The 20,262-nt window shown below is 42.0% G+C and overlaps 1 long non-coding RNA gene across 1 annotated transcript; it reads left to right on the top strand.

Annotated features, from left to right (window-relative positions):
• The first annotated feature begins 8,752 nt into the window (after positions 1–8,752).
• LOC144086535 (uncharacterized) lies at positions 8,753–10,055 on the top strand. The gene is made up of 2 exons (XR_013304519.1): positions 8,753–8,826; positions 9,520–10,055. It is a non-coding gene; the product is annotated as an uncharacterized LOC144086535 (long non-coding RNA).
• The last annotated feature ends 10,207 nt before the right edge of the window (positions 10,056–20,262 follow it).

Genomic DNA, 20,262 nt, shown 5'->3' on the forward strand with positions numbered 1-20,262 from the left:
GAGCTTGGCTAGGGCCTGGTCCTTGGCACCAGCGCTGGATGTGGTGCTGTGGTGCTGTCTCAACATCAGGGGGTCGTTAATAACGCCGTGAGAACCCATGTTGTTTTGAGTCGGGTTGCAGCTATTTCCTGTCAAAATCAGGATCTGTGTGCTGTGTCAGTGAAGAGCGAGTAGAGGGCGGGTTGTTGGCATTTGGATCCAAGTTGTTGTTTGAAACCTCAAACTAGAAAAGAGATGAGTGGAATAAAATGGGCAACTTTACTGTCAATTTATAGCGCTTTGGTCTGGAAGAGTGAAGCTTACATTGCCAATACTAATGACAGTTTTGAGCCTCCAATGAAACAAAATGTTTTTTGGAACATAATAATGAAACCTTTTTTTTTTTCATTCATTTATCTTCCATACCGCCTATCCTCGAAAGGGTTGCAGGGGTTGCTGGAGCATACCCCAGCTGTCTTTGGGCAAAAGGCAGACTACACCCTAGACTGGTCGCCTGTCAGTCATAGGGCACACAGAGAGACAGACAACCAATCACTCCCAGAATCACACTGCTAGCGAGTGCGAATCAAACCCAGACTGGCCACACAAAAGTCAAGCGGAAGAACCACTGCATATCGAGTGGATAATGAAACCTGTTTTTTTAATAGTTTGTATTGCCTATAACATCAAAAATGTATTTTTTTAAATTAACAATGTATACAGTACCTAATGTTTATAAATAATTGATGGCCATCATTTGCAGTATTGAGTGCAAGAAACACACAAAAAGTCACATTCACATACACTATTCTAAGTAGTACAGAGAAATGGCAGGAAATTAAATGAATATTCATACTACATTTTTGAACAAGAATGAAAACAATGTCATTAAACAAATATTGAAATTTATGGACACAGCGGACGTGGTGGACACCACATACAATAGTGACTAGATGTGTGGTTAACAATATATTGAATATATATTATATGTGGCACCTAATGCTCTAGTCCAAGGTGTCAGACTCGGTTGGTTCGCGGGCCGCTTTAACCTCAACTTGATTTCACGAGAGCTGGACCATTTTAGATATAATATTTAGATACTTTTTAATAAATGGATTAAAAGAACTGGATTAAAAGCCCTGAATATTCAGTTTTTTTATAGATCTAAAACAATGTTTATTTGAGCTTTTTATATATATTTTTAGATTTTACAAAATGATTTTTGAACTAAAAACACAGAAAAAAATGATTAACAAATTACAATTATTGATTTAAAAGGGGGAAAATCTGGAAATTTAATATACATCAAAACTCTTCATTTTAATTTGATCCTAAAACAGAAAGTCGGCACTCATGATTTACTTTCCCGGGCCACACAACATGATGCGGCAGGCCAGATTTGGCCCCCGGGCCGCCACTTTGACGAAGATGAACGATTATTATATACATATAGTAATATTAATGTAATTCTCAACAAAAGCGATTCCATAGCGCATGGAACCTGACTTATGTAACCATTTAAAAGATATTGCTTTTTAATGAATCTAATATGTTTCCACGTGTTTGCCTAATCACAGATCTTCTGACCAGATGATTTATGAGTCCTTGATGAGCTGAGAAGTTACAAATGATAACTCCAGAAGAAGAACACGTTTTTAAAACAAGCCCTTATTTATTTATTTTGTAAAATAAAAATCTGGCTTTTTCATCTTATGGAGAGAGTGTATTCTAGAAGTCATGGAGGGCAATAAATGTGTCTCGTCCCTCACTCCCACATCCTCTGTGGTAACATGCACTCTCCAAGTCTTCCATGCAACAGACAAAAACATTTGAAGGATCGTCTTTCTTCACGCTTGAAGCAATTGGCTCCATAGCAACCCCTGTTGTACTGGCTCCTTGTTTACGCTCCTCCCATCCCATACCACCATCACATCACATGAGCCTGTGGTTTAATCAAAAGTTTATATTTGAATCTAGGGGATGTTCCACTCATTAGGAGGATTGGGTTTCACTTCATATATGCGGGATAGTGAAAAAAAAGAGTGAGTGAGGATGAATGACTCCAACAATTTAGTGGAAATGTGAATATTATCTACACATGTATTATGGTGTGACATTATCTTATGGAATGTTAACCTTTTGGTCACGGCCTGAAGAAACATTTGTTTTTTAAAATGCTGTAGAAAATATGGTTTTCCCAAAATATTTTTGAAGGAACCATGCACAACAATTAAGCCTGTTGAGTGACTGTTTACTTTCCATAAATGATGAAAGGAGTTTTTGAGTCTTCAATAAACGTGACGTGCTTTGTATTTTCAACACTGGAGTTTTTTCAAGGGTTGAACTGATGTTGAGGTTTTCATCACTGGAATGAATCTCCCTAGCCTCAGGAAGACACAAGCTTGTGACCTGGCAATATTTTGATATTTTTTAACCCTAGAATGGTAACCCTTTATTTCATGGTTACCATGGTTACCGGGGGAAAAAGGGTCCTAAGCAAGATGGTGCAATGAAGGGTACCCATTTTTTTCCCAGTAACCATGGTAACCCTCTATTTCAGAAGCGTGAAAGGTAACCCCTGAAATAGAGGGTTACCATTCTAGGGTTAAAGATAATACAAAGCAGCGATGAATTGAGATTCTTTAACAAAAAAATATTTTTTTGCCTAAAAACATGTTAATTTAAAATTGTTCCTGTGCTGCATTTCTACATTTACTACATTCCTTTATCAGATTCTATACAAACGGAAAAACTGCACACACACACACATGGAACACAGTGTCAATAGCTGTAGAGAAAGTGAACTTTACCGCCAAAAGTGGAATGCTCCCAGTACATAACTCCTCCTCTCAGCTCACCACCCACCTTTGGTCTCCCACATCCGCTCAACCCTTGCAACTTCCTCTTTACTCCCCGGCTTCCTCTCATCTCTCCCATAACACACGTCATCTCTAGATTGTTCATAGAATTTGCCTCAAGTGCTATAAAGGTGATCTTCAATTTTTATTATATTTTTGACATTATTCATCGCAATTGGATGGTAACTATGTCAGGGTGTACGTGCAGTGATGATGAAAGTGAAGTGAAAATGATGACAATGAAGCAGATGTTATTGAGAGCTTTATTCCACGTCGGATAATGCCTCTTCGTCAGATTCGAAAGGCAAAATAGGGCCAGCAGGAGCTTCTGCAGGAGTTTTTTGGGCGCACAAGGAACATGGTGATGGGGAGTTGTGACCGCTGTTTCATTCTTTGTAAAAATATGGTTTTGTACAACGACATGACACCGTTTAGACGATTGCCAAATTTAATGGCTCTGACCATGTTGTCATCAATTTCCGGGGACCCTTTGTTGCAAACTGTGTGCCATATTGATGATGTCCTGATGATTTCTCAAAGTATCTCCGTGGTCTTCATCCTCACTGTCGTTATTGTTGTCCTCTGGCTATTCTTCCTCACTCCTTGATTTCATCATTTCGACGAGATTTTCATCAGTTCTGCTTCTCAAACAGGACTCGATCGTCCTGTCTGAGAAGTCTAGGTTGCCTAATCGGCTTCACGGTGTTATATACGGTGGAGTGATGAACCTCCTTGGGCGTAAATCCCTCAATATCATGGTAGATTTTTTTCGGCCACAAATTTTTCCACCGTAAAATTCTGGTCTTTTCCTTAATATCATTAATGGCATTCTTGTTTTTCGGCCAGGTGTTCTTCTTTGACCTGCGACTGTTTCTTCTTCTTTGGCCGGCGGCCGTTTCTTATTTACAGTGCCTGCGAGTTTCAGAGCAAATTTTTATGATCATTATTTATTTTGGATATTTATTGAAAATTGCAAACTTTGGGGCCACGAAGTGGGTAGGGATGACTGTAGTTGTTTATTTTTCCTTGCCTCTGCAAACATTCATATACTCATAAATACATGGCTAATTAGATCAAATTTGAATATTTAAAGTTTATATTTAAGCTGCAAGTGGTATTGGGGTTAATTCCCTGTGTGGCAATTGGGGTTTTGGTGTTTCGGCCTGACAAGATGGGGAGGTACTTGCGTAAATAAACTGTATTCTGACGCCATATTGTTATCTGAAAACTGCTCGTTGCAAAAGTAACTGCATTCAAATCACAAACATCAAAGAGGTCAACACAGTTATTTTGACAGTTGCAAGGAAAGAAAATCTGTGAATCCTTTGGGATAACTTGGATTTATGCTTCAACTGAACCTAGAAATATGTTCCGGTCATCATCCAAGTCACTTTACTCGACAAGCACAGTCTGCTTATGATAGGTATCACGGGCTTGAGGACCCAATGGCAATGTAGATAAATGAAAGTTTGTTTAACAGCGTACACGGGCAGAAGTATCAGGTATAGAATAGGCAAGAGCAAAGTCAGGAAACCCAGGGAATCAAACAGATCACATGAGGAGAAGTGGTGCGAAGGTTGTGGAGTTGTCTTAGAAACAATATCCTGGGATAAGAGCTTAAGGTTCTCTTACTAATAGTCAAAACACAAAGCAAGCAGAATGACTCACTGACAAAGCTTAAGAATCGAAGTGACAACAAGGCGCCTGACTCATGGAGTGTTTTGATGGTGGCTGACACCATCAACAGCAGCGTCAGTTGTTTGGCCATAAAACACCTGACGCTACTCCACCCATCTGAGACTTGACGTGCAAACAGCCATTATACACCCTGGGATGGGGTTCACTTCTTGGTGGTCAGCCAAGGCAGCTAACAGTTCAAACTAATTCAACAAATGAGGAGTTTTCATGTCTTTATTTATCCACAGTGGGTGCAGGATTTCATTCCAACCAAATAAGACAACACCTTTTCACCAAGCTAGTATCTTACGAGTGTAATCGGTTGATTACAGTAGGTGCTGCTTGATTTAGCAGAAAGCTCATTGGTTTATCTGTCTGAGCTGGATTGGTTAGATCAAAAAACTCAACCAAAGGTTTCCCACAGGTGTAAGTCAGACCTGCATTAGAGGAATTTAGGACAGTTCTTCAATGCAAAACATTTGAAGTTAAGCAATATGCCTGTGATGTCTGGTGTGAAGCACTCTTTTGAGGTCATGCCACAGCATCTCAGTCAGGTGAGGGTCAGGACTTTGACAAGGCCACTCCAGAACCCCAATTTTTTTCAGTTGAAGCCATTACATTGGTTTGGGTCACTCCCCTGTTGCCTCATCCATCCTCTGTTGAGAATTAATTGGCAGAATGCTAATCTTAATTTTTCCTGCAAAATGTCTTGGTGATTAATTTTTCCGTCGATGACAACCACCATATTTCACAGTTTTGATGAGGGTTTGATATTTGTGTGCTGACGGTAGGGCTATGGAATATAAAGGTGCTATTTTACAAACTTCAAATGTGCTCCGATGAAATCAATTATTGTTTCGTGTTTTGTGTATTGTAAATTTGACAATAACAAAGTTTCTTCATCTTATATTCCAGCTTCCTCTGTACCTCATTAAGCAGTCTGATCTGTGCTCTCAAGTCAGCATTACAGGAAAAACAAACCTTGGGAACAATAGTGCTGAGTGTTCTCCATTTGTGGACAGTCTGTCTTGCAGTACTCATGAGGTCATCAGAACTTTTAGGGCAGTGTTTTTAGACCCCTGTGGGTGGCATAGTATCTGGTGTACCGTGATAAATAATTCACTTTCATCTAATTTATATATGTTTAATGGTTAATAAATTATAACATAAATGCAACATTAATTAATGCCCAAACACTCCTGCGCTGATACAACAAATGAACAATTGGCAGGTGGGCTGTTGAGAAAAAGAAAATGGTTTGTGATTCTTTTAAACATGGTCCTTTCAACCAATGAGCAACCAATGAGCAACCAATGAGCAACCAATGAGCAACCAATGAGCAACCAATGAGCAATCAATGAGCAACCAATGAGCAACCAATGAGCAACCAATGAGCAACCAATGAGCAACCAATGAGCAACCAATGAGCAACAAATATGAGTGTCCAAAGAAGGTTTAGAACAGAATCCCCAACTAAAAGTTATGCAGGAAACAAACATGGAGTCAAATACAGTAGGAAATAGACAATTTACTCATAAAACGCAGCAGGGTGGCACAGTAGACGGAATCCATCATATCTGCAACCACTGTTAGAGAGTATTAAGTTACCACAGTTGTCTTTTGAGCCACAGGTATCATATATCAGAACAACACATTGGCGTTGATACTGGAATTAGCACATAAGCCTCACAGTGGAGGACCTGGGTTCAAATCCAGATTGGTTTACCTGTATGGAGTTTGCATGTTCTCCCCGGGCCTGTGTGGTTTTTCTCCGGGTACTCTGGTTTCCTCCCACATTCCAAAGACATGCATGGTAGGGTGATTAGACACTCTAAATTGCCCCTAGGTGTGAGTGTCAGTGTGAATGGTTGTCCGTCCCCTTGTGGCTTGCGATTGTATGGCCATCAATTCAGGGTGTCCCCCGCCTCTGGCCCAAAGGCACCCCTCGCAACCCTAGTGAGGATGAAGCGGTTCAGAAAATGAGATGAGATTAGTTTAAATAGACTGTCTTTGTCTAGTGATGCAAAGGCGATTAAGATGAGAATGTACTATATGACAAATCTAAGCAGAAATTCATGTGATCTAATTGTTTCACACTTTTTTTTCTTGCAACTGGAGCCTATACATAAAAATGTTGGGAGGGAGGGTGGATTTAATTCTTTGCCAGGTTACCTTTCAATGCAGTTTGACTACAGTGTTTGCTCACAAACTGTTGGCACTAATGGTAATCTGTTGCCATGTAAACAAACAGTAGATGAACATGAAGAAGAGACACACAGACAAGACATAAATAGAAGGGCAAATCCAAGCCATGACATCAGCAAGATCTCCTGGACTTGACCCACACTTCCCTGCTGTTATGGAAGAGGTACGATGATGTCATGAAAATAAAGAATTCATCCAGATTATTCACATTTGCAGAACAGACACAACAAAGTCTTTTGATTTGACTTCCTTTTTTTCCTCGTGTGTCATGTGGTAATAAGTTTTTGATGATACTGGAGTCATAAGCAGGGGTGTTGTCCCGCCTGGTGTCCACTCTCATCCTCTTCTATGATTCATCCTTTCCCTCCTGCAGGGAAATGCTTATCTCAAGCTTGCTAGAGCACCCTCCGCCCCTCCGCTCTCACGCTGCTCACTTTCATAGTGCCAGGGGTCAAACACACATACACAAACACTATGAAGTGGATTACAAGAAAGATTCAACATCTACAGTTGGAAAAGAACTGATAACAAATCTTACTTATACTTGACTGAACGTTTATCAACAATTTCTGGTGCTGGCAATTCTCATTTTACGATGGATTTAAAAACATCTACAGTTGGCTGGTGTATCCCGCCTCTCAAGATGGAATAGGCAACCACTTATCAATTAGAATAACAACTAGGAATAAGTTTTACAGAACCTGGATTGAAAAAACAGTTGATTTTAGAAAAAGCCCAGATATTGGGACACTGCATTGCTAAGAAATGCTTCAGGCAAAGAAAACCTTCCAATAGAAATCCCCAAATTTCCAGGAATCGAAGCAAAAGAAAAAGGATGTGATCCAACATTATTTAGGTAAGTGGGATGTAATGCATGCAAATTGGTACTGCACCAAAAATACAATCGTTCAAAGATTTTCCACTTCACCTTTTGGGATTACATTCTGAATCAAACATTCTGTAAATCGAATTTCCACATCAATGGAAACACACCGATTTGTGCTAAAAGAAAACATTGTTGTTTACCTCCCTGTCAAATGTGAATAAAGACATAACCAAGTCTTCAAAAGTAACTAATTATGCTAAAGCTTCAAAACAAGAAAAAAGTAGGTTGGTTTGTCAAGTCTCGGATAAGAGCCCATTGTCAATTAACTACCTCCACTCTTTACGAAGTGGAAAATGGATGCCACATTCTCGAGGAATATTTCTTCACAAACTCATCAATGCTCATCACACTCCTCACTCCCACCTAAATGCCAATGGGGCTTTGCAAAATCATGCTCTGGGAAATATACAATTTACATCTCACAATTATCTCTGGAAGTAACGCCACGATAATGGGTATAATTTTCCCGCTAATTGAGTGATAGGGTAGTTGATAACTACTTTGTAATGAGCCAACAGACTCCAATGTTTGCCAGCCAAGAACATTTAGCTAAACTTTGCCAGAAATTGAAGCTGAACAAGAGTTTATTACGATGTCTCAGCAGTCCAGCAATAAATTGATTTCAGTCTTTGCACCTTTTCAGCACTTATCTTCAAACATTCAGTATTTCATGTAATTGGTAACAAACCATAAAATTGATTATACAGGACCTTTAAAGCAAGAAGCATGTTGATTTTGAATGATGCACAATCCAAGATAACAGTCAAATAAGGCATTTCAATATTTAAGATGTTTCCCAGTGCTGTCATTTTTTCTAAACAGGAACATAATTGTGTGTGATTATCCAAGAAAATAGGGTTGCTGCCAAGTCTGGCTATGAACTCATGGTGTTACATTTTTCATTATTAAACCTGAAGTGGTTTGCGCGTCAGCCTTCCATTTCTGAGGTCGAGGGTTTGATCCCAAGGCAGTGTTAGGGATTCGTTTTGTTGGGTTTTTACCCTGTGTGACCTGTCCTTGTGATTGCCTATTGAGTTCACCTGTCGTTTCACCTTGCCTCTCATTTGACCCAGCTGTTTTTGATTGCCTGGTCAATCCATGTTTGTCTATTTAAACACTGTGCATTTGTCTGGCCTGGTCAGATCATCTTGTGTACCCATGTGTTTCCTTGTGCTATTGCCATGTCATGTGCTCCTCATTTCCCAGTGTCTTCAAAGTAAGGTTTGTATTTCTTCTTTGTTCTTTAAGTCCTTGTTATTTTGCTAACTTTGTGGAAGTATTGGAGTTTTGTTAGTGCACTCTCACTCCCCGTCTTGGCCTGCTTCCCTGCATTTGGGTCCTAACACACTTCGCAATCTCCAAAACATAGTAGTTGAAGTTTGCATGTTCTCCCGGGGCTTGTGTTGGTTTTCTCCAGGTAGTCCGGTTTCCTCCCACATCACAAAAACATGCATGGTAGGCTGGTTGAACACTCTAAATTGCCCCCTAGGTATGAGTGTGAGCGTAAATGATTGTTCGTTTCCATATACCCTGAGATTGGCTGGCTACCGATTTGGGGTGTCCCCCACCTGGTGCCCATAGTTGGCTGGGATAGGCTTCAGCACCCCCTGCGACCCTTGTGAGCGGTTTGGAAAACCAATGAATGAACATTAATATTTCCCATTAAAAGAATAAATGTAATGATTTTAATATTTGGGAATTTGGCAAGGCACTTATAGGTAAGGAAGAGATTTTGACTGATCTTATCTGCCTAATGGTTCTCTTTCAAATCAAGAGACTGTTGATTTTGACAGACGCTTGGCAGGATGTTAAGGAAAGACTGCTTCAAGCCTAAAACAAAAAGAACAAAGTTATCAGTGAAGAATCTCATTTTAATGCTGATAAAAATGTTTTCCATCCATAAATCCCTCCCAGGATGAAATCTATCAGGGTGGCGCGAAACTGAGGTCAATCCCAGCTGACTTTGGGTGGGAGCGGCAGATGTTTCAAAGCACGCATAAAGAAACAGACACTGGAATCCCCCGCACGAAAAAGTATTGGGATTGAATGCAATGGGACATTAGCAAGCGCCACTTTGACATCTAGAAGAAGAATGCTGGAAAGAAGCCAAAATGCTGCAAATGGGTTCATTTTCAGAGATGATTGAACCAGATGAAATAAAAAAAAACATTTGATTTTTGAATGGCACGTAATCCAAGTTTTATGATGTAACTGGAGGCTGTCTTCTGTTCCATAACAAAAAAAACATGTCAACCATGCAAAGGGATTTCTGCCAGACAATCTGCATTATGTAATTCTCTATTTTAAGCAAGATGTTTTGGGTGAATTCAATTCAGTGTTGCCTTGTTCCTCTAATCAATAAGTTACACCAGACATCTTCATACTACCAGGAATTGCTGGCCAATATAAAAGAAAGAATCTCATTAAGTGGAATAAAATGAAGGTCCAAACTTGAGGTGCAATGTGAGATTTTTTGGCCTTATGTACGACACTAAATATCTCCGCCAGACATTCTCTAACAGATCTAGTAAAACAAGCACCCTCTTTTTTAAATCCAGTTTTATTAATGGTCTAGGTGACATGGTGAGAAAATGTTTTTCATGTGGGTGTCCCAGGTTCCTCCCACATTCCACAAACCTGCAAGTTGGCTTCATTGGAGACTAAAGACCTCTGCTCTAAGTCATTCATTTTTCGTACCGCTGACGTGAAGTGTCTTGGGGGGTGTTGGGGCCTATCCCAGCCAATTATGGGAAACCAAGTGAGGACACCCTGAATTGGTGGCCAGCCAATCGCAGGCCACAGGGAGAACATGCAAACTCCACACAGTGAGGACCCACCTGGAATCAAACCCTTGACCCCAGAACTGTGAGGACCATGTGTTAACCACTCATTCATTGAGCCCACCCGCTCTTAATCAGATGTAACCAGCCCAGTCTTCAAGGCCTACTGCTGGTCCTGGTTTTTGTTCCAACTGATCCAGCACAAAAAGTTTAACCAGTCCAAGTTTCTGCAACAACAAAAAAGCAGAACCTGACTACAATCAACCGATGACACCTGTAAGACACTGTACTGGTGAAAAGGTGTTTGTACTGTTCAGTAGGACTAAAACCCTGCACACCCACTGCTGCTCTTTTTTTTTCAAGAAATATTTGGGATGAGAACTGAATGAATTTTGGCCCTGTTGTGGCCTTCAAATTTTACTCATCTCATCTCATTTTCTGAACTGATTTATCCTCATTAGGGTCGCAGGGGGTGCTGGAGCCAAGTCAGCCGATCGCAGGACAACCATGCACACTCGCACCCATACCTAGGGGCAATTTAGAGTGTCCAGTCAGCCTACCATGCATGTTTTTGGAATGTGGGAGGATACCGGAGTACCCGGAGGAAACCCACGCAGGCCCGGGGAGAACATGCAAACTCCACACAGGTGGACCGACCTGGACTTGAACCAAGGACTCCAGAGCTGTGAGGCCGACACACTAACCACTCGCTCCACCGGGCCACCCCTTCAAATCTTTTACACCAGATATCTTGTGTAAGACTGTTGAACTTTATTAAAACAAGGAGGCAATTGATATTGAATTAGATGAAGAAAATGGTGGAAATGAGTCAGCTGCAGGTCATCCCCCCTCTCTTGCCTCACTCCTTCCTTCCCTCCCTCACTAATTCATGAAGCTTCACACCTATTAAATGTGTGCTGATGAAAGACTGTGCACATGAAACAAAACAATGGAGAGTTTCTTCCTGGCGAGGTAAACAAAAGGCCCGGGCGGGATGATGTAGCTGGTTTTCCCCTTCCGACACAAAGCCCGGCTCACAGGACTCATGGATTCCATGGATTTGACTCAACCAACACCCCCTTCCTCCATTCCTCCCCCCATCCAGTGGACTCTCCCAACAACCCAGCCGTTTGTTGCTGTTGGGTGGGAAGTGATGTCAGCAGGGGATGCACCACGCCAGGACCCTGCCTATCTGATGTCACTCCTGTCTGTGCAGAGACGACAAGACACAACACTGTAGGGCCTCTTGGATTGCTGACTGATGATTTTCTACTACACAATGACTGGCAGGATCCAAAAATGTGTGTGTGAAATGAGTTGAGAATCGAGATAACCTTATAGCCTGAGCAAAATTCCAGTGGTTTCCAACTCAATGGATGAGGGCTTTCTGCGGTTTCACGATCCCGGCTGACGCGACGTCAAAAGCAATAACGGTTACTGGCTAAACCACACCAACTTTATTTGTCTCGCTGAGTATCAAGGCTATATATGCACTGATAACATAATGTGACCACATCTATTATGGAACACAGGACCATGGAGGAGTTTGATGGTGGATTACACCTAAACCACCAACTATTATGTTCCCGTACGACCAGACTATAAAAAATCTTTTCGTGAAAATTATATTGATTGGAGACATTTCAAGTGTGTCCAAGTCTTCAATAAGTGTCACAATCACATGCAATTTATGGAGCAATGACAGAAAACATGTACCGGTTTTAATCCCAGTAGTACGGTCTGATAACATTTACTTGATTTTTTACTTATTCCTTTGTTTTTATTTTGTGTTTCTGCATTGCACCACTGCTTCAAGTTCATCTGGATATCTGGCAAAAGAGTATAAACATGGCTGTGTGTCCATATCTGCAAAAATCCATTTTTGGATTTCTTTATGGGGACGTTAACCATGCTTTTGTCAATATTTCAGATGCTGTAGTCATTGATGTTGTGGTTTACTCGCCGGACCTGAAGTTGGCTGTAAGAATTCTAAGATGCTCTGCACTACAATGTTGTGGAATAATGTAGGGATTTCCATATCTTTTCACTTTAAGATCCATGAGATTTATGCTTGACTTGAATTAGAAATGTGATCCACTTAATTTGCCTAAATTCTGTGCTTTGTATTTCTATATGTCAGTGTATTCCTTTAAATTCTAAAATACAGTTTCACTTGTCGTATATTTTCAATTGCCAAATACAGCATATGGCTATATTTCTTTTAATTGTACAAAATAAGTTATGTTGGATGGCGATAGTTCCATCAAATCATTGATTTTCTTGAATCAGTGTTGAATGAAAGTTCACAAACTCATACATATTTTAGGTGAATTAAATTAGGTTTTAGGGCAATAGGCAGACTACACTAGATTGGTCGCCAGTCAGCCATAGTGCACACAGAGAGACAAACAACCATTTGTACTCACAATTATACCGCCACCAGCAGGAATCGAGCCTGCCTGAACTGAAGTCAGGGAAGTGAACCACTACACCATGAGGTGAGGTATATTTAATCCACTTTTCATTAATTATGAAATTACGTATTTATCGTCTAATTTTACTTACTGGTATGTCTATTTAAACAAACCTTTCTTCACCTTACCTAAGACTACTTAACCTTACTCGCAGGAAGAAAAAAAACATTAAGTGTATAACAAACAGTCTTGGAAGCTGACAAAACTCACACTACGTTATTTGTTTTATTTATTTATTTTTTGGACGAATTCAGTTAGTAATATGAATATTGAACCTTGATGAGCTAAGTTGCGGCAAGGGAGCAGAGCATGTCTGCCTCACAATTTGAGATCAAGGGTTCAATCTGGGGCGCTGGAATCCTGTGTGAAATATGGTTAGGTTAGAATTTTATTTCATCCCGAATTTGGGAAATTTCTTGGTTGCAGTAGCAAGACACACAAGACATTGTAGACCTAGGTAAAAAAAACTGGAGCCACACATGCATGCCCGTGTTACCATGGGTTTTTCACAGATTTCCTCTCACATCCCAATAACATGCAAGATAGGCTGATTGAACACACCGAATTGTTCTGTGGCACTGTGTGTTACTGCTTGTTCCTCCACTTGTCCGCTGTGTTTGGGTGGCAAGCGATTCTACTTCTGCCCATAATTAGGTAAGATAGTCTCCAGCAAACTTGCAATAATGCTTGTGAGGCTTTGGAAGATAAATAAATGAATATCCAAAGGTCTAAAGTCGTAGAGTAATACAATTGCAAAGTCGATTTGAATTATGAAATATGAACCAAAATAATTTATTTTTTAAATTTGTGAACTATTTAGAAGTTTGAGTTTAAAATGAACGTTCTCAACACTGTCAACACCATTTGACTATTTAAGTCAGGGGGGCTCAATTACCACTAATGGCGTAATATTGTGAGTGCGAATGGTTGTCTGTCTCTCTGTGTACCCTAGGGATGACTGGTGACCAGTCTAGGGTTTAGTCTTTCTTTCACCAGAAGTCAGCTGGCTCCAGCAACCCTCGGAACCCATGCGAGGATACAGTACGTAAGGTGAACGAATGATTGAATAAATCACGGACCCGAAAATCTGAAGCTCCGACCCATGAATCGGATGGAATAGATTTACATTATCTTGGGAAATCGAACCTGAATAAATGATTGAAACACCCAACAGTCTCCTGGGTCATCTTGAAGAAACATCAAGTACAAATCACATGCTCGACGATATTAATTGAACGATATCAAAAAAATGATAACATTTCTCAAAAGACGAATTGAGTGTGGACGAGGGAAATATCACGCCCTAGAAAAGTATCCTTCTCTGTCGACGATGGGAAGCCTATGGTTTCCCGCTGCAAAGTGTTTGGACAACAGCCTCGGATCATGGCTCGGAGTGGGGATCAAACGGCGGTTTCCCACGGAAAGACAGTCCGCTGTTTTGTTGACCCAGCTGTGCACTCTGGCGCCCTCCCAAGTGCAAAACCCCTCTCGCCAGATTGCAACGTCATTCCATTCCCTCGCTAACGCTCAGACGAATCTGAGACTAGAAACTGGAGTCAGGTGTTGGGGAACCACCAGGGCGCTTCCAAAGTACCTCAGTAGAGATTGTGTAAGCTTCTGGAAAGACAATACTGAAATTTTACAACACCAATTATACAGCACGCTATTGGTAGAACCCTTTTTACAATTTTTTTTTATATATATTTTACTTCCTTTTGTGTATAACTAGAAACGTAAGACAACAAATATGTAATGTAAGAAGATGGCTCTCAGTCATATCCCATATGTAATTTTGGATGTTTGTACCATTTGAGTAGAACGTCTAAGTAGATCTGTTGATAAGATTGGACAAAGGCATTCTATTATACTGTCTACCAAGAGCTTTGGAAGGGAGCAAAGAGGGACGTCACTTGGATTAAAGTTTTTTTTTTCGGGCCAAAAGGTCACTCACTACGTTGATTTTTTTTCTTGAGTATTCTAACTAAAATTCTATATGTATATTCTAGGGATGTGCTGTACTGAATCGTGACCGGGCGTTTGGTCGACCGGGCGTTTGGTCGACCGGGCGTTTGGTCGACCGGGCGTTTGGTCGACCGGGCGTTTGGTCGACCGGGCGTTTGGTCGACCGGGCGTTTGGTCGACCGGGCGTTTGGTCGACCGGGCGTTTGGTCGACCGGGCGTTTGGTCGACCGGGCGTTTGGTCGACCGGGCGTTTGGTCGACCGGGCGTTTGGTCGACCGGGCGTTTGGTCGACCGGGCGTTTGGTCGACCGGGCGTTTGGTCGACCGGGCGTTTGGTCGACCGGGCGTTTGGTCGACCGGGCGTTTGGTCGACCGGGCGTTTGGTCGACCGGGCGTTTGGTCGACCGGGCGTTTGGTCGACCGGGCGTTTGGTCGACCGGGCGTTTGGTCGACCGGGCGTTTGGTCGACCGGGCGTTTGGTCGACCGGGCGTTTGGTCGACCGGGCGTTTGGTCGACCGGGCGTTTGGTCGACCGGGCGTTTGGTCGACCGGGCGTTTGGTCGACCGGGCGTTTGGTCGACCGGGCGTTTGGTCGACCGGGCGTTTGGTCGACCGGGCGTTTGGTCGACCGGGCGTTTGGTCGACCGGGCGTTTGGTCGACCGGGCGTTTGGTCGACCGGGCGTTTGGTCGACCGGGCGTTTGGTCGACCGGGCGTTTGGTCGACCGGGCGTTTGGTCGACCGGGCGTTTGGTCGACCGGGCGTTTGGTCGACCGGGCGTTTGGTCGACCGGGCGTTTGGTCGACCGGGCGTTTGGTCGACCGGGCGTTTGGTCGACCGGGCGTTTGGTCGACCGGGCGTTTGGTCGACCGGGCGTTTGGTCGACCGGGCGTTTGGTCGACCGGGCGTTTGGTCGACCGGGCGTTTGGTCGACCGGGCGTTTGGTCGACCGGGCGTTTGGTCGACCGGGCGTTTGGTCGACCGGGCGTTTGGTCGACCGGGCGTTTGGTCGACCGGGCGTTTGGTCGACCGGGCGTTTGGTCGACCGGGCGTTTGGTCGACCGGGCGTTTGGTCGACCGGGCGTTTGGTCGACCGGGCGTTTGGTCGACCGGGCGTTTGGTCGACCGGGCGTTTGGTCGACCGGGCGTTTGGTCGACCGGGCGTTTGGTCGACCGGGCGTTTGGTCGACCGGGCGTTTGGTCGACCGGGCGTTTGGTCGACCGGGCGTTTGGTCGACCGGGCGTTTGGTCGACCGGGCGTTTGGTCGACCGGGCGTTTGGTCGACCGGGCGTTTGGTCGACCGGGCGTTTGGTCGACCGGGCGTTTGGTCGACCGGGCGTTTGGTCGACCGGGCGTTTGGTCGACCAAATCGGGTTCGCTCGCTGTCAAATTATGACAGAGTTTACTGTTGATATTTGGATATTACATATTTAGATATTAAACTCACTCTCTCTCTCATGATTATAATTTTGAGAGCTGGTTTCAACAGTAACAATCCGGCGACCAAACGTCCATTCTACCAAACGTCCATTCTACCAAACGTCCATTCTACCAAACGTCCATTCTACCAAACGTCCATTCTACCAAACGTCCATTCTACCAAACGTCCATTCTACCAAACGTCCATTCTACCAAACGTCCATTCTACCAAACGTCCATTCTACCAAACGTCCATTCTACCAAACGTCCGGTCGACCAAACGTCCAGGGACCAAACTTCTTTCGATGAAACGTCCGAGTACCGTACTGAATACACTCCAATTCTCTGAATATTCAATCAAATGAATTGTGTCAGGAGTGTCATAGTTCTAGGGAGCTCAACTATTTACTCAACAAAATATTCCTAAAAGTATTATTTCTAGTGCAGGGGTGCTCATTATGTCGTTTGCCAAGGTACTATTGGTAGACCGCGTGAAAGTAAGATTTGATCGAATGTGTTGGTACCCTTCAAGCCTGAACAATGTCTAATTTACATCGAATTGTGCCCAATGCAATACGTGCACTTTTTTGGAACACGTATAGCTGACTTGAGTTTGATTTATTTGATAAGGGACAGCACATATTAATGAAAATATTTATATTCATGTTAATGAACACGTGTAAATGTGTAAGAATGTAGCCGTGGGCAAAGTTCCATCTTTTGTCCCTTGTGTAGGCACAAGATAAACGATGATACACACATAGCACAATTTTAGATCGCGTCGTGATCACAATTTTGTTCGTCTAACAGCCAGGCTTTAAGATGATTGGCGAAGAGGTTCAGTATGTTAATTGGTATTGAGTTCCAGGTATGTGCATTGCGGACCTAGAAGGTGCTTTGCCTGAAAGCACTTTTTTAAAGGGAACTACACAGTCACCTGTAGAGCCAGCCTTTGTTGATGTGTTGGAATTTTTTGGTACAAAATCTTGCAGTGGAGGAGGGGCTTTGTGTTGGAGGATTTGGTAAACTAATGTGGCCTCTGCATATTTTCTATCCGGCTAATCAGGATCTTCTTATGTGTTGTCCCGACAGCCTTGTCTAACATGAACGAGTTGTCAGAGATGGTCGTGAAGTCCGTCCTTTCATCTTGGACACATGAAGAGGCCTGCCGCAACTATGCTTCAATTCGCTTCCCTTTGTAAGTAAAGAGCCGCGTCTCCGCTGCCCTTACTCCGAACTCAAGGCCCAGTGCGAGCACCCAACATACCAGTGGCCGTCCGTGCATTTCCTAGTGACGCCTTCAGCGTCTATTCTATTTTATGGCTATAAAGCCTCTACTGCAGCTACAGCTGCGACACATAAAACATAATCAATAAATCAATGCACAAAAATGGGGTAAAATCCACTTCCTAGCAGCATTTAATGATTAAATACAAATACTGGAGCTTTTCAGACATTACAACCGGGCCGGGGGGTGATTTTCCCGGGAATAGACAGCGATGAACGTCAATGGCGTACCAGCAAACATTGCCCGAAAATGGGGTAAAATCCAGCCGAAAACAGCATTTATTGATTAAATACAAGTAATGGCTGAAATGTGATTGGTTAAATGCTTCAATATGAAAACACACATCTGGAAGCAGTGCAACCAGGGGGAAAAGCAATGAAAGGAAGCTAACAGACAATTTGGAATTATTTAATAAGTATTCATGGACAAAATATAATTAACATCAGTCTGTGATTCAGATATTTCTTAGGCCAGCAGAGAAGGCCTAGAAGGCCCTGACGGCACACCACTGCAACATACACACACGCACACAGACAAAACACCTCCAAGGCAAGTTTGAGGATTTTAAAAGCATCAGCACAGGTCTCTCTTGGCTTGCGCCTGTGTGTTACAAATGCCAACATCATACCAAGAAATTTGAATTGTACCTCACTGGTAATGCAAATTAAATCAACATATATTGAAAAAAATCTCAATATATTTCTTAATAGATCTATAGGTAGAATAGATCATTTTTTCACTAGGTGATTTCTTCAGCATATCAACATAACAGTGGAACTTTTGTTCGTGGCCTGGAGGGAAAAAAAGAGATTGCAGGAGGTTGGCTCCTTGAAAAGTAGATCATGGATAAAAAAAAAATGAAAAAAAAGTGTGAACACCGCACTGCTAGTGTATGAGAGCTCTGTGAGTGACTGAAAACAAGTTTGAAGTATGGTCTACTTTTTTGCCCTTTGTCGGCAGAAATGGGGCCTAGTAACCAGAGACCATAGCAAAATATTCTCTATAGTGGACTATAGTTAATATACATTTCCATGTTTATGGTTCTGTAGTTGTCAAGTAAGAATTTAAAATCAATATAGCTTTTTGCTCTTCAAATAATCACCCTTTTATCTAGAATTGCAGCTCTAGCATTTAAGTCAGTATTCAGACTTTACAAAAACCAATTGGCTTGGCCTCCTGCCATGTTTCAAGTGGTTTGGTTTTTCATCTCATTTAACATTGAAAATGGTTTTGCGAGATTTACGAGTCTTCCATATATTTTATCACCTGAATCCAAGCTTTCCATAGATGACGGCACTGCACTCATTTATTATTTCATTTCGGTTTGCTTTGCCAAGACTAGGAGGTGGTTGTCATAAGTATGCATTCCCTGAGGTATCATTCAAAAATAGCTTGCAATTAACAGTTTCTACATTGTATTCATTCTTCTTTCCTTTTTTTTCCTTCCTCTCGCATCTCAGACAGACACTTTCATTCTTGAGCACCACACACACGCACGAGTGTTGGCTTATTGCACGTAGACCTTACAGTAATAATAGTTATCAAATCACACGGCAACAGAAGTGTTGTTTTTATCTGTTATTGAGACAGACTTTGATACAAGACCACAGGCTTTTTTTTGTTTGTGCCTGTCGGACAGACCAATCCTGACATACTTTTACGTGCAATTACAGCATGCTTGTTAGCTGTGACTCAATGCTTGGTGTGTTGGGCCTTGGAATGACAAGCAACAACAGGTATTCGAATAAACCTGTCTGCAAACACATCCCTGACAGGGTAACATAATTACTTCCATTACACATCAGATGTATTAGTGTATGCAGGTAATGTCTGGCATAAGGGTTGTGGTTGACAAATTACACTGCATTGTGGGACTTGTTAATATCTGTTTGGTGGTGTTAAAAATAGAATTTGATGTTATTTTTTAAATGTTCATCTGAATAGACTACAGACAGAATATATTTCAAATCTGCTGACACTTTTGTGTATATGTACAAATACTCAATCATTTGATGACACTACAATAATCCATGTCATCTGATCCAATAATTTTCAAGAAAACATTATACATAATGTACACCTGTTTGGGGAAAAAAGCCCATTAGGTTGTGCTAATTATTTCAACAAATTGCACTAATTCTTTTTTTCTCAACATGTTTTGTTGTCTTTAACACTCAGCAATCTAAATAGATTCTGTGCAACAACTTGCTCAGTGCTCAAACATTAAAACACAGTGCTCTGATGTTTTAATTGTACTTCTATTGAAAAGTAATATCGTATATATTGGAGGCTTCTATGCATGAGCCTCTTAAGGAAATCCAGCAACTGATTCCTAGTTTTTCACACCACCCACAGTAATGATTTCATGGGAAATCCAGGGGGTGGGGATTAATTCTGGTTAAGGTATAATTTGACAGGTGTCCAGTTCAAGAAGGAGTCCGCCTTTCACCTCAGGTCATCTGAAATAGGTAAAATACAATAGGACAGCAGATTTGGGGTCATGAAGCCATTTATACCAAATGTTGTAAAAATGTATTGTGGCCTACAAGACCAACGATGGTCCAAATAAAAATGAAAAATTAAAATTTTGTATTTATAGTAATTAGCAAGGGTGGCCCAGTGGAGTGAGTGGTTAGCACACCGGCCTCACAGCTCTGGGGTACTGGGTTCAAATCCAGGTCAGAAAATTAGATGAGATGAGTAATAAGCAAGTATTTTATATATTAAAAGGAGCC

Source organism: Stigmatopora argus, chromosome 13 (genome assembly GCF_051989625.1).
Source record: "Stigmatopora argus isolate UIUO_Sarg chromosome 13, RoL_Sarg_1.0, whole genome shotgun sequence".
NCBI classification, from domain to species: Eukaryota; Metazoa; Chordata; class Actinopteri; order Syngnathiformes; family Syngnathidae; genus Stigmatopora; species Stigmatopora argus.